The 10,779-nt window shown below is 41.2% G+C and overlaps 1 long non-coding RNA gene across 1 annotated transcript; it reads left to right on the top strand.

Moving 5' to 3' along the window:
• Positions 1–225: 225 nt before the first annotated feature.
• LOC119725788 lies at positions 226–10,178 on the top strand. Its single transcript, XR_005270735.1, has 3 exons — positions 226–314; positions 2,282–2,355; positions 9,966–10,178. It is a non-coding gene; the product is annotated as an uncharacterized LOC119725788 (long non-coding RNA).
• Positions 10,179–10,779: the final 601 nt, after the last annotated feature.

The following is a 10,779-nucleotide window of genomic DNA, read 5'->3' as shown; positions in this document are numbered from 1 at the left end:
GTCTGGCTCGATAATCATGGATACATGTATTTTAGTTTACGCCGAAATGTCTATCATTCCTTAGAGCCAACGCCCTTATTTTATAGGCCTTCACCCCGGTTCATGGAAATACAAAGTATGTATTCTTATTGGGATACAGTTATAGTAATATTATGGTGTTATTTATATCGTTGATCTATGTATCAATGTGGTATGATTATTTATTTGCTATTTGTACAGCACCCCAGAATGCCACCGTAAACCCCTGTTCACCCAACTGTTTCAACCCGTTACTTCACTGTGTGTGCTGACGATTCCTTACCCCGGGAACGATTGTAAGTTGATAAAATATCAGTTGGTTTCTTTATTTAAATAATTCATTGTATTAATGGAATTGTTGACTCCTCCACTACCGATGATATTGTCGATAAGGTGCTGCCCATTCGTAATTGGTCTGGTGTTCTCCTCAATCTATCGATATAATTGTTTCATCGTGTATTTTGGTGCTTATATGATTGTATTATTTAAAATGAATGATAGTATTTGCTTTCGGCTTAAATTTCAACCTTTATTAGCGAATACATCCATCTTGATGTGCAAATACATCCAGAGGTGCTAACAGTGACACGGCCTAATACCTAAAGGACCATAATTACAAAACGCTTTCTTGGCTCCAATTTGACATACGAACTTAGTTTGAATATTCCTACTAGCATGGCATAGGGCAAACATCGGTCATTGCACTTCCAGGACCAACAGAGCCTTCCTTGTAATAAGATGAGAACAATAACTGGTACTATTAGGGTTAGGCCTAAGACAGAGCTCACGGATGCGTTGATCTGAGGGAAAATTCAAACAATATTCCTCCCTCAAGCCTCCCCTATCATTGATGGTCAACCACTACACTCCCCCTTTCCCTTCAAGTCTTTGAATCGTCTAAACAAATGCATAATTAGTATTTTACTCCCCCTCCCCTCCCCAATACCTACAGATTGTATGAGCGAGCATCGCGTTTAATTCTATTTGATAGTTTTTATTGACATTTACCGGTAAGCAAACTATAGGTCTTTTCAAATACATCAAAGGCGTCATCGACAACAAGCTCTTGATAACGATAGACTTCGCTCCTTGGTCTGCGCATACTTTAGAGCAATGAACTCCAAATAAGTCGAATAATCATGAAAATCTCTCCCCGGGTCAAAGGGACTAAGATAACAAAAATGCCGTCTGTCTTACATAAAGATAGACATAGTTTTATTTATTTTTTTATTGACTTTCGTGAGCAAACAAATCTAAACTTAGTTATTTGAAAGAGGCCTACTCTACAGGCGTTATCGACACCTAGCTGCTGATCGGGCTGAAATCGGCCAGCGTTTTTTTACTTTAATAAACAATATTGATTGTATATTAGTGAGTAAATCTTCTTGTTTGTGAGGATCTTCGTGGAATGCAATGTACCCCTACCAATAATATACTAGACTTTGTTGAAATCCGTAATGATTTAAATCACACGGATTGTCATTTTGGATGTAAAAACTGATACATGTATAATGTAGAGATTACGCAACAAAGGGAAATGATGGTTATACGCCAGGATGCTCAAGAAATTTGAGCAAAAAAATCGGAAGGTGTACTTGAAATATAAATATTTGGATTGGTTAGAATGCGGTTAGAATGTGGTGTAACTTTAGGAACGCACTGTTCAGCTTAGGACGCTTCTCTATATACAAATTGTAAATTAAGAATTATTGGCAAAGCAGGAAAAACGTAGAGACATCAAAAGAGCCCTAAAAATAAAGTTAAATGGAACATATAATTACATTTTAATGATTAAATAAACATTTCCATTTCAAGGTCTTTCATGTTAACTCGGAATAATAATGACAGGGGGGGGGGGAATGTTTGCCCTAAACAGCCGATAGCAATACCGTACTCAATATCAATATCCAGGAAGTAAACAACTAAAGGAGACACAAACTGGGTGAACCATAATGCACTGCTGAACTTTATTTCTACCTGTTAATATTAACTTCATAATGATAGGTTCGGTAAGCATGACAAGTGCCAATATCAATACGCGTACATGCAATACGCCATATGATTTGCGAACTATTTTTGATCGGACAAATAGTCCCGTCAAACATCAGGTGACGTTTCTGGCATTACGCGATCATTCCACACAGTAGAGCCGAAGTCATAACTCAGGCCCTACTAACAGTCACCCAACGACAACGCTATATTTGAAAACTAAACCTTATTCTTTGATGATTATCGGTGGATTTGTGTCTGAATTTGCACCCAGAACCCAGTGAACCGACCCGTCCATCGTGAGGATATAGCTGTTTGCAACCAGCTCGCCGGGGATCGGGGCATGAGGTAGGAAAAAGTTAGTTAAAAAAGTTACTGCAAACCGAAACGATACCGATACCCCACCATGCAAAGCCTAAAATCATATAACTGAAAAATCTATTTCCAAAATAATGATTACCATTACGATATACTGGCACAAGTTTTTCCTGAATCTATCCCATCTTCACAAACATGTGATATCACTGTTAGGCCAGTGGATGAGTGCTAGGCCCCGCCCATTCCGCCTTACAACCGAATTTAGATCGTGAATGTTATTTGCGTAACGAAACAAAGGGAAATAAATAATTTGCAAGTGAACACTTACGAAATAACACATACATCCTTTTCACAGCCTCCCCTTCCCCCACCCCCGGGGCATTGCTTGGGGTTGAGGGTGAGGTGTTACCACCCACCAATAACTTGGCTTTGTCGGTAAAATCAAGGTCGGCAAAAACAATGTGTTAGCAGGCCTCAATGAATAATAATGCCCCTATCCATTGGCTTCTGATTGAAGAGCATCCATTACTTAAAAGATGCCCAGCCCCCCCCCCCACCCAACTAGGCCCCGCCCCTACCCTTGCCACCAAATTCAGATTTGGATTGCTACATGCATTTGCCTGAATTGGAATTGTAAACAGATATCCATTTGCAAGTGAACCTTTTACAATCTACACGAACCGCCGCCTCAGCTATCCCCCTTCCCCTGTCACCCCTCTCCCAATGCTCATCACAGCACCCCCCCCCCCTTTCCCCAAGAAGTCAACTAGTACATATACATGGCCTTTACAACAAGGGGCAGCTTGGAATATCCGAAAAGTGCGGAGGAGAAGGGGTGTGTATGTTGCTGGGGTGGGTAGGGGTTGGGGGGGGGTGGGGAGGGTGATCCGGACAAACGCATACATGTATACATGTACACTGTACATAATATTGCAAGTTACTTTTTGAATTACATTGAATGTGTGGTGAACAAAATGATGTTTATTATATATTTTTAAAACGAAAAAGATCAGGCGATTTAGAGAGCAAATTATTCTTATTTGTATATATTGAAATACTTTAAAACAAGTATCACTCCAGTGAAAACTCCGAGAGAAAACAGCATCAATTTGATTGAATGTATTTCACTCTGACTTGACTTGTTTCTATACATGTAGTTAGGGTCTGGAGTACATTTTAAGTTGAAGTGTCCTCTAAATTTGTATTTGCCTGATCAACATCAACTGATCATCACTTTGTGACTTTTCATACTTTCAACAGTGGTCACAATGGCACTAAACGCACTTCTTTATTGTGTTCATTATTACCATGGCAACCGATGTAAAAACATCGGTGGTCATAAACTTTAAAATTCAAAGATATTTCCATTTTCAAAACCTATCAAGTATTAACTTCAGACTAAAATGCATGGCTACATAATTAATAACAATGCATGCTCAATATGTAACGTGTCCGCCATTGCTGCGAGAAGCTCGTGTAATTTTCACCTTTCAACCTGTACCATTTTTTTTTTTTTTTTTTTGATGAACTTTTTTTCTGATAGTTTTTACATGAATCAATTGCAGGGCATTAAGTGCAGTGCATCACCATTATCATGTATATTTACTTAAGTTTTGCCAATTCGGATTGAAAACCAACCAATTTTTTTGAAAAAAAATCAGTAGGTAGATAGTCCCTATGGCGGTGACAATGGATACATACAATTACCTGACTGGGATGAATATGTAGACCAGTATTGTTTGTATACAAAATAAAACCATTTTCACATAAATGCAGAAATTATGCCAAAAATGTTTATACAGGAGTTTGGAAAGAATATAAAACAATCACCTCTACTTGTAGCAGCAATAGAACCAAAAATGTCATTTTATATAGAAATGTTCAACCAATACATCCCTACCAAATCAGTTGTAGGAAAATCGGTCAAAGCATATGGAAATCAAAGTGGGCATCACAATGTGCTGTACCTCTCCCTTTCAGAAAAAAACCCAAAAAACTCGTCTGATAGGGTTAACATCTGTACGCACTTGGTTATATTAGGTGGGAGAGTTGACATTTTTTTTAAATTAACACATTAACAAAACATTCCCACGTTTGTATACCAAACACCCCTTTACAATCGCTTGCCATGCAACAATACACACCACAGAAGGGCAGCCATGTTGACTACTGATGACAGTTTGGAAAAGACTCAAAATGTCATGCTGATTACGAAATTACGAATTTGGAGGGCATAGCAGCACCCACAACGGTACTATATTTGACTTAATATGTACTTGATCTGACCGTAACTACATGTTGGGCCAAGACAATTCAATCAATAAAATAGAAGCCGTTTTCAGTTTTCCCTGGAGCAGGCGCGGTTCTAGAACCAATATTTTGTATTTTTTTTTTTTTTTTTTTTTTATTGGGGGGGGGGGGGGCTAGCACGGTGGATCAAGAATTTGTTTCAGGGAGGTGTGCTGAAATGTTTACCGGTTATTTTTTTCCCAGACACTTAGGCCTCCGAAAATCAATAGGTGGGGGGGGGGGGGGGGCTCATACCATATTTTCATTGGGAGCGCCAATAAAATCCTAAAATCATTCACACTATATTAATTAATTCACCCTTGTCACTGCTATTTCTTCTTTAGGGGGAGACCGTTCGCATGTACAACACAATCATTCTTTTTGCTAATGCAATTTTTTTTACGGAATTTATTTTGGGGGGGCTAGACAAAATTGTGTATCCATATTACCCCCGCCCCGCCCCCCCCCCCCCCCCCCCCCCCCCCCCCCACACACACACACTGCTTACTGCTTACTGCTTACTGCTTACTGGTCCCGTAACCCGACGAGGTCGTAGGGGCGCTGCATGGATGAGCGTTGGATCAACTGGTTCCACCTCTGACGGTCGTGAGCAAGTGCCTGTGTTGTGGCAAAGCTTTCCCTGGTCCATTCGGCGATGTTGTCTGTCCACTTTTTCCTCTGTCTGCCCCGTCTCCTCCTTCTCTGCACTGTACCTTGGAGGATGGTCTTTGACAGTCCGCTTGCTCTCGTAACATGTCAGTACCACCTCAATTTCCTTTTCTTCACCGTGGTCAGACACATACACACTTTTTCCAGATATTCCAAACCACTCCCATGTTGTATAAAACAAGTATTTCGCTTTTTAAGGTTTTTGTAAAAACAAAAAATACCATATTTGGAGCGCTACTGCACAAAGGATATACAATAATCCAAAATTTTCTCACCAGATTTTTAAAAACCAAATATGTCTGAACTAACAATAGCCAAAATGAAATTATTCTGAGTGCACTGGCAAGTGGCATTTTGGAGGGTTAAAATGGGGTAACAAAATCTAATTTTGCTATTAGTAAAAAGAAATTATAATTATTGTAGGGCCTAAAAGAAATATAAAGTTTCAAAAGTGTTTCTATTATTTTTTTTATGTAAGAGTAAGGATGACACTGCGTCCTTATATAGTTACCTTTGTGCTATTACTTCGCATTTGGGCTTGATGACCTTAGAAATTAACCCAAAAATGAATTTTTGAAGCTTCAAAATTGCCCCGAAATGGCAAAAATGCATAAAGGCCCGTCACCATGGCAACAGGTTTAAAAAGTCTCAAGTTTCAAAAGAATTTTTAAAAAAATGATAATTTTTTTTGAGCGTGGACACTTATTATGAAGTATTTACACGAATTGACTCTTACGTGACGTGGGGTATATACGAGTGTTCAATTTCTGTTGAACGCGGTGGGGTTGCCTACGCGGGCCCGGCGCAACGGGCCTGCTGTACGAAGCACCCTTGCAGGACTCCTATGATATTGCGTTCCAATGGACTTTCATACCAGTGTCAACAACACTTCGCAGACAAACTTAGCTTTGATTCAACTCATTGACATAGTAGAAGTAGGGATCCGAGACCTGCTTCATGCTAACCTACTTGTGGTTAATAATTCACAACTTTGACCTGTAAGATAACCTCAGCTACTAATGCATACAATGGTGGTATGGGCTACGAATGCAAGTATAGGTGGCAATAGGAATTGTTTGTTCTGAAGGCCTGTTTTTGAAAAAACAATACATGTATGAAGAAAATTATTGTCAGCCTTGACGACCCCGCCCCCTCCCCCAGGTCACACTGCGGGGCCGAGGTGGGGGTGTGTGTGGGGGGGGGGGGGGGGTGCTGGAATTTACTACCTTACGGAGACATGAACACAATAGGGAACAAAAGATTGTAGACGTCTCCAGAAGAACATTTCTATAGATGAATACGTCTCCACAAGAATTTCATGAAATAGGTATATGGATTTTACTCAAAAACTAGGAATTTTCAAGGTAGGTTGATTTGTCGCAAATGGAAGAGTTTTACAAAAGGGATATTTAGTCCAAATTTCAGCCCAGGAAATTAATTCTGGTTAAGATAAGAGCATTTTGAAACTTCAATTTCAAACTCGAAAACTTTACTACACGAGAACAAAGAAATGTCTCCACAGGAATACAAATTCCAGAATGGGGGGTGGGGTGGGTGTGTGTGTGGGTGTGTGTCTGTGTCTGTGTGCTCTTGTATTGTATTACGCTCGAGGACAGACAACAAAAGGAGCACAAAGGAGCCTTTGACCCCTGGACGACGCTGCCTATTGTTAAAACCGTTCCTCGATCGTACGGTTATGTGCTTAGTCTATGGGAAAGTGTTATATTAGAGGGACACAGGAAAACACAATAGTTGTCCTCAGGCGTATAGTAAAAAAAGACGGTGTGTGGGTGAGTTTGTGTTACATACCCGATGTGGACTTGTGAACAAAAGAGGTCCACATAATGCAGGTTGTGTTAACCTTATGTGGACTAAGCCGTGTCCACATAAGGTTTTGCCCTTTCTGGAAAACAGGTTTAGAGGCATTTTTGGCTAAGGTTTATCTGTAGCAGAATGAAGAGAAACACTATAGGGAATCATAGAAAAAAAATGGGTTAACAGAGTTTTTACAGTTTAAGTAAAGTTATTTTTTGTACCGAGTTTTCTTAACTACACGAAAACAAAGCAATGTCCACACAAGGTATGTAACGTAAGTCTGGGTGTGTGGGTGTGTGTGTGGATGGGTTTACGCTTGCTGTCTACGACAGTTTCGCTTCTGCCGCTCGAACAATTCTTTCTGACAGATCCATCCATTGTTCCTTTGTGAGTTGTCTCAAGTTCTCAAACTCTGCCCTGTTGTGCAGTCGCCGCTTGATTGTCTGCAGGTCTTTATCCAGAACGATTGGTAGTGGTGAACGGGGTCGTCCTCGCCAGCCTTCTGTGCCTGCTTCCTTGGTGAAGTAATCGTCGATAAACTTCTGCACAGGTACATCCCTCGGAAGCCACAGGATATGGCCAAAGAGTCGCCAGTGGGCTGTAATGACACGGATGTTTAGCGGTTGACACTTGCATCGTTGATAGAGGGCATTGTTTGAGATTCGATGTCCGTATTCCAATGAGTTGTCGTAGCTGGTTTCGGTGGATTGAGTCCTGTTGTTCTGTTTGTGATTGTGTGAGGCCCCATGGGCCCATGTTGTAAAGGAGCACAGGGAGCACAAAAGTGTTGTAGAGGCGGAGACGAAGTTCCTCGCTCGCATGGAGGCGCCGTAGCCACAACGCTTTCATGCGGTGGAATGCTACAGTGGCTAGTTGCTTGCGACGAGCGACATCTTCACCATCTTCCAACAGAGACCCGAGCTTTTTTGTCATGCACCATAGTTCGCCTTCTTGATCTGCCAGACGCTTGACCGATTTTCGTTCTGTTTTGGTCAGGTTAACGGTGAGGAACCACTCGAGCAGACTTGCTGGCGCAATTTGTTCCACAGTGTCAAGGAGTTCTCTGGAGTTACTGATGAAATTGACAACATCAGCATATGCCGCTTCAACAGGAACACCTCTGCCCCTGTTATGTTGGATTTCTAGTTTTTGACGAAGGTCACGAAGGGCTGCCTCAAGATATACCACGAACAATACTGGGGTGGGCTGTCTCCCTGGGGTGTGCCAATAGTTGTTTGAAATGGATCACAGGAACCCCTCTGGAGGCGAGGTTCAAGTGATGTCTCAGCTAGAAGTAGTCGAATAATGCGAGGTTGCAATAGATAAACGTCACAACGATGCAATTTCATTGTTGACATTAAAAACACCCTAACAAGTTTGAAAGATTGGAACGATGCTTCTTAGGCCACCCAATCTCCTTTCCTAAAAACGCTGATACGTTCCTGAAATAACTACCGATAATCATCCTTATTCGTGTGCCATAAGTACGCACTTCATACCCGAAACACAAGTTGTGTCATCTATGAATCCGACGTCACTGTAACGGCATTAAAGTTTATGCACTTTAAATTGCTGCTATAGTTCGGTTTGCGGTAACACCATGTAGTAATAATTTATGTTGCTTAGAATATTTATTTCTGATAAGAACAGTCCGGCTTAGTTCTACAAAGAACTTGTCCTGCTTATTATCAACTTACGCTAAGCAGTTTGGAAGGCGATGGGACTTCTTGCAATTATCTTCACTGAAGCTGAGTGTCAACAACACTTAGCAGACAAACTTAATTTTGATCCAACTCACTTACATCAGTAGGGATCTGCAACCTGACTCATGCTTACTAATAATCAGGCCCGCAACCCGAAACTTTAACGACACTCTACCATGCAAAGCTTAATATCCTATCAATTTTATTACATAAATTATATTATACAAGCACTCTTGAAAGTCCTGCTTCAGAAACAGGACTCTGTCGTTTGGATTAAAAACCGTCTAAGTTTAAAACTGACCTTTTGATCCTTGGTGGAATCTGACCAGACACGTTTAAGAGTTTTGGGTGTATATGATGGGCGGGATCAAATTATTATCAATTAAACTATTTTTGTGACGTCACACTATTATTAAAAGTGTAGATTGTTTTAACAACTGTGGATTCGTAACGAATCTACAGCAAACTGTATATTCGTAGCGAACCACAGATACCTTGGACGGCACTGAGGTAAAAGGGATAATGTTGCGAATTAGTACCATACTGATATTGTGCTCTACCCGATGTTGCCCAAAAAACCTTTCTTCCCCAATGCCTATGTTCCCAAAATCCTTAGGGTTAGGGTTAGGGTTAGGGTTAATGATGGTTAGGGTTAGGGTTATGGGAACATATATATTTTGGAACATATGTATACACCCCGGTACTTTGGTAAGATTTAGTAATCACTATTTAAGAGATTGTTAAACAAAATGCATCAAAATGGACAATAATGCGGATAGTGGGGTGATGCATGGGACTCATTCGTATAAACCTTTGTTGTTTTGAAATAAAATAGTTTAAGTCAGTAAAAAGAATTGGGGAATAGACTGTGGATTTGTGTGAGACTTACACGAATCTACAGTTCCTCGTGCATCCTCTATGAGTGAATATGGATGGACATTCCACATATATAACACTAGCAAAATTCCTGCAACGATACCCGCTGTAACTTGGACACGGCTAACCCTCACGATGACGTTTACATCACACACGGTCAATGCGACACAAACTAGACGCTTCAGAATATACCACATTGACAATTGGTTACTAATGACTATGGAATTAAATAGAAACATCATCGATTAATCTCATCAGGTGTGCCTTTGTACTGTTTTTATTTCCTAGATGATGACTACTAGGTCAGGTCCAAGAACCAATGATGGGGAATTTACAAGGACGTCACAAAAAATCAAAGAAGCCCACTGGCACTCAGCCTGCTGATGATGCTGGTACTTCCATCAGGCCGTCTACAAGACAGATCCCCCAAACATCTGGAGTTACATCAAGGGAGGAGGTTGGCACTCAGCCTGCTGATGATGCTGGTGCTTCCACCAGGCCGTCTACAAGTCCGATCCCCCAAACATCTGGAGTTACATCAAGGGAGGAGGTTGGCACTCAGCCTGCTGATGATGCTGGTACTTCCACCAGGCCGTCTACGAGTCAGATCCCCGAAACATCTGGAGTTACATCAAGGGAGGAGGTTGGCACTCAGCCTGCTGATGATGCTGGTACTTCCACCAGGCCGTCTACGAGTCAGATCCCCGAAACATCTGGAGTTACATCAAGGGAGGAGGTTGGCACTCAGCCTGCTGATGATGCTGGTACTTCCACCAGGCCGTCTACGAGTCAGATCCCCCAAACATCTGGAGTTACATCAAGGGAGGAGGTTGGCACTCAGCCTACTGATGATGCTGGTACTTCCACCAGGCCGTCTAGGAGTCAGATCCCCGAAACATCTGGAGTTACATCAAGGGAGGAGGTTGGCACTCAGCCTACTGATGATGCTGGTACTTCAACAAGGCCGTCTACAAGTTGTACGTAATAGTCGTTATTCTTCACTCTTCTCATAAAGTAAATTTTCTGTCATCTTTAATTTCACAATCGTGAAATTCCTTGGATCCCAAATCAACGCTTTTCCGGGTAAACTTAGTCACGTTTT

This window comes from Patiria miniata, unplaced genomic scaffold (genome assembly GCF_015706575.1).
Source record: "Patiria miniata isolate m_02_andy unplaced genomic scaffold, ASM1570657v1 HiC_scaffold_19, whole genome shotgun sequence".
NCBI classification, from domain to species: domain Eukaryota; kingdom Metazoa; phylum Echinodermata; class Asteroidea; order Valvatida; family Asterinidae; genus Patiria; species Patiria miniata.
Note: the sequence above shows the minus strand (reverse complement) of the source record. Positions and strands in the feature narration are given on the sequence as shown.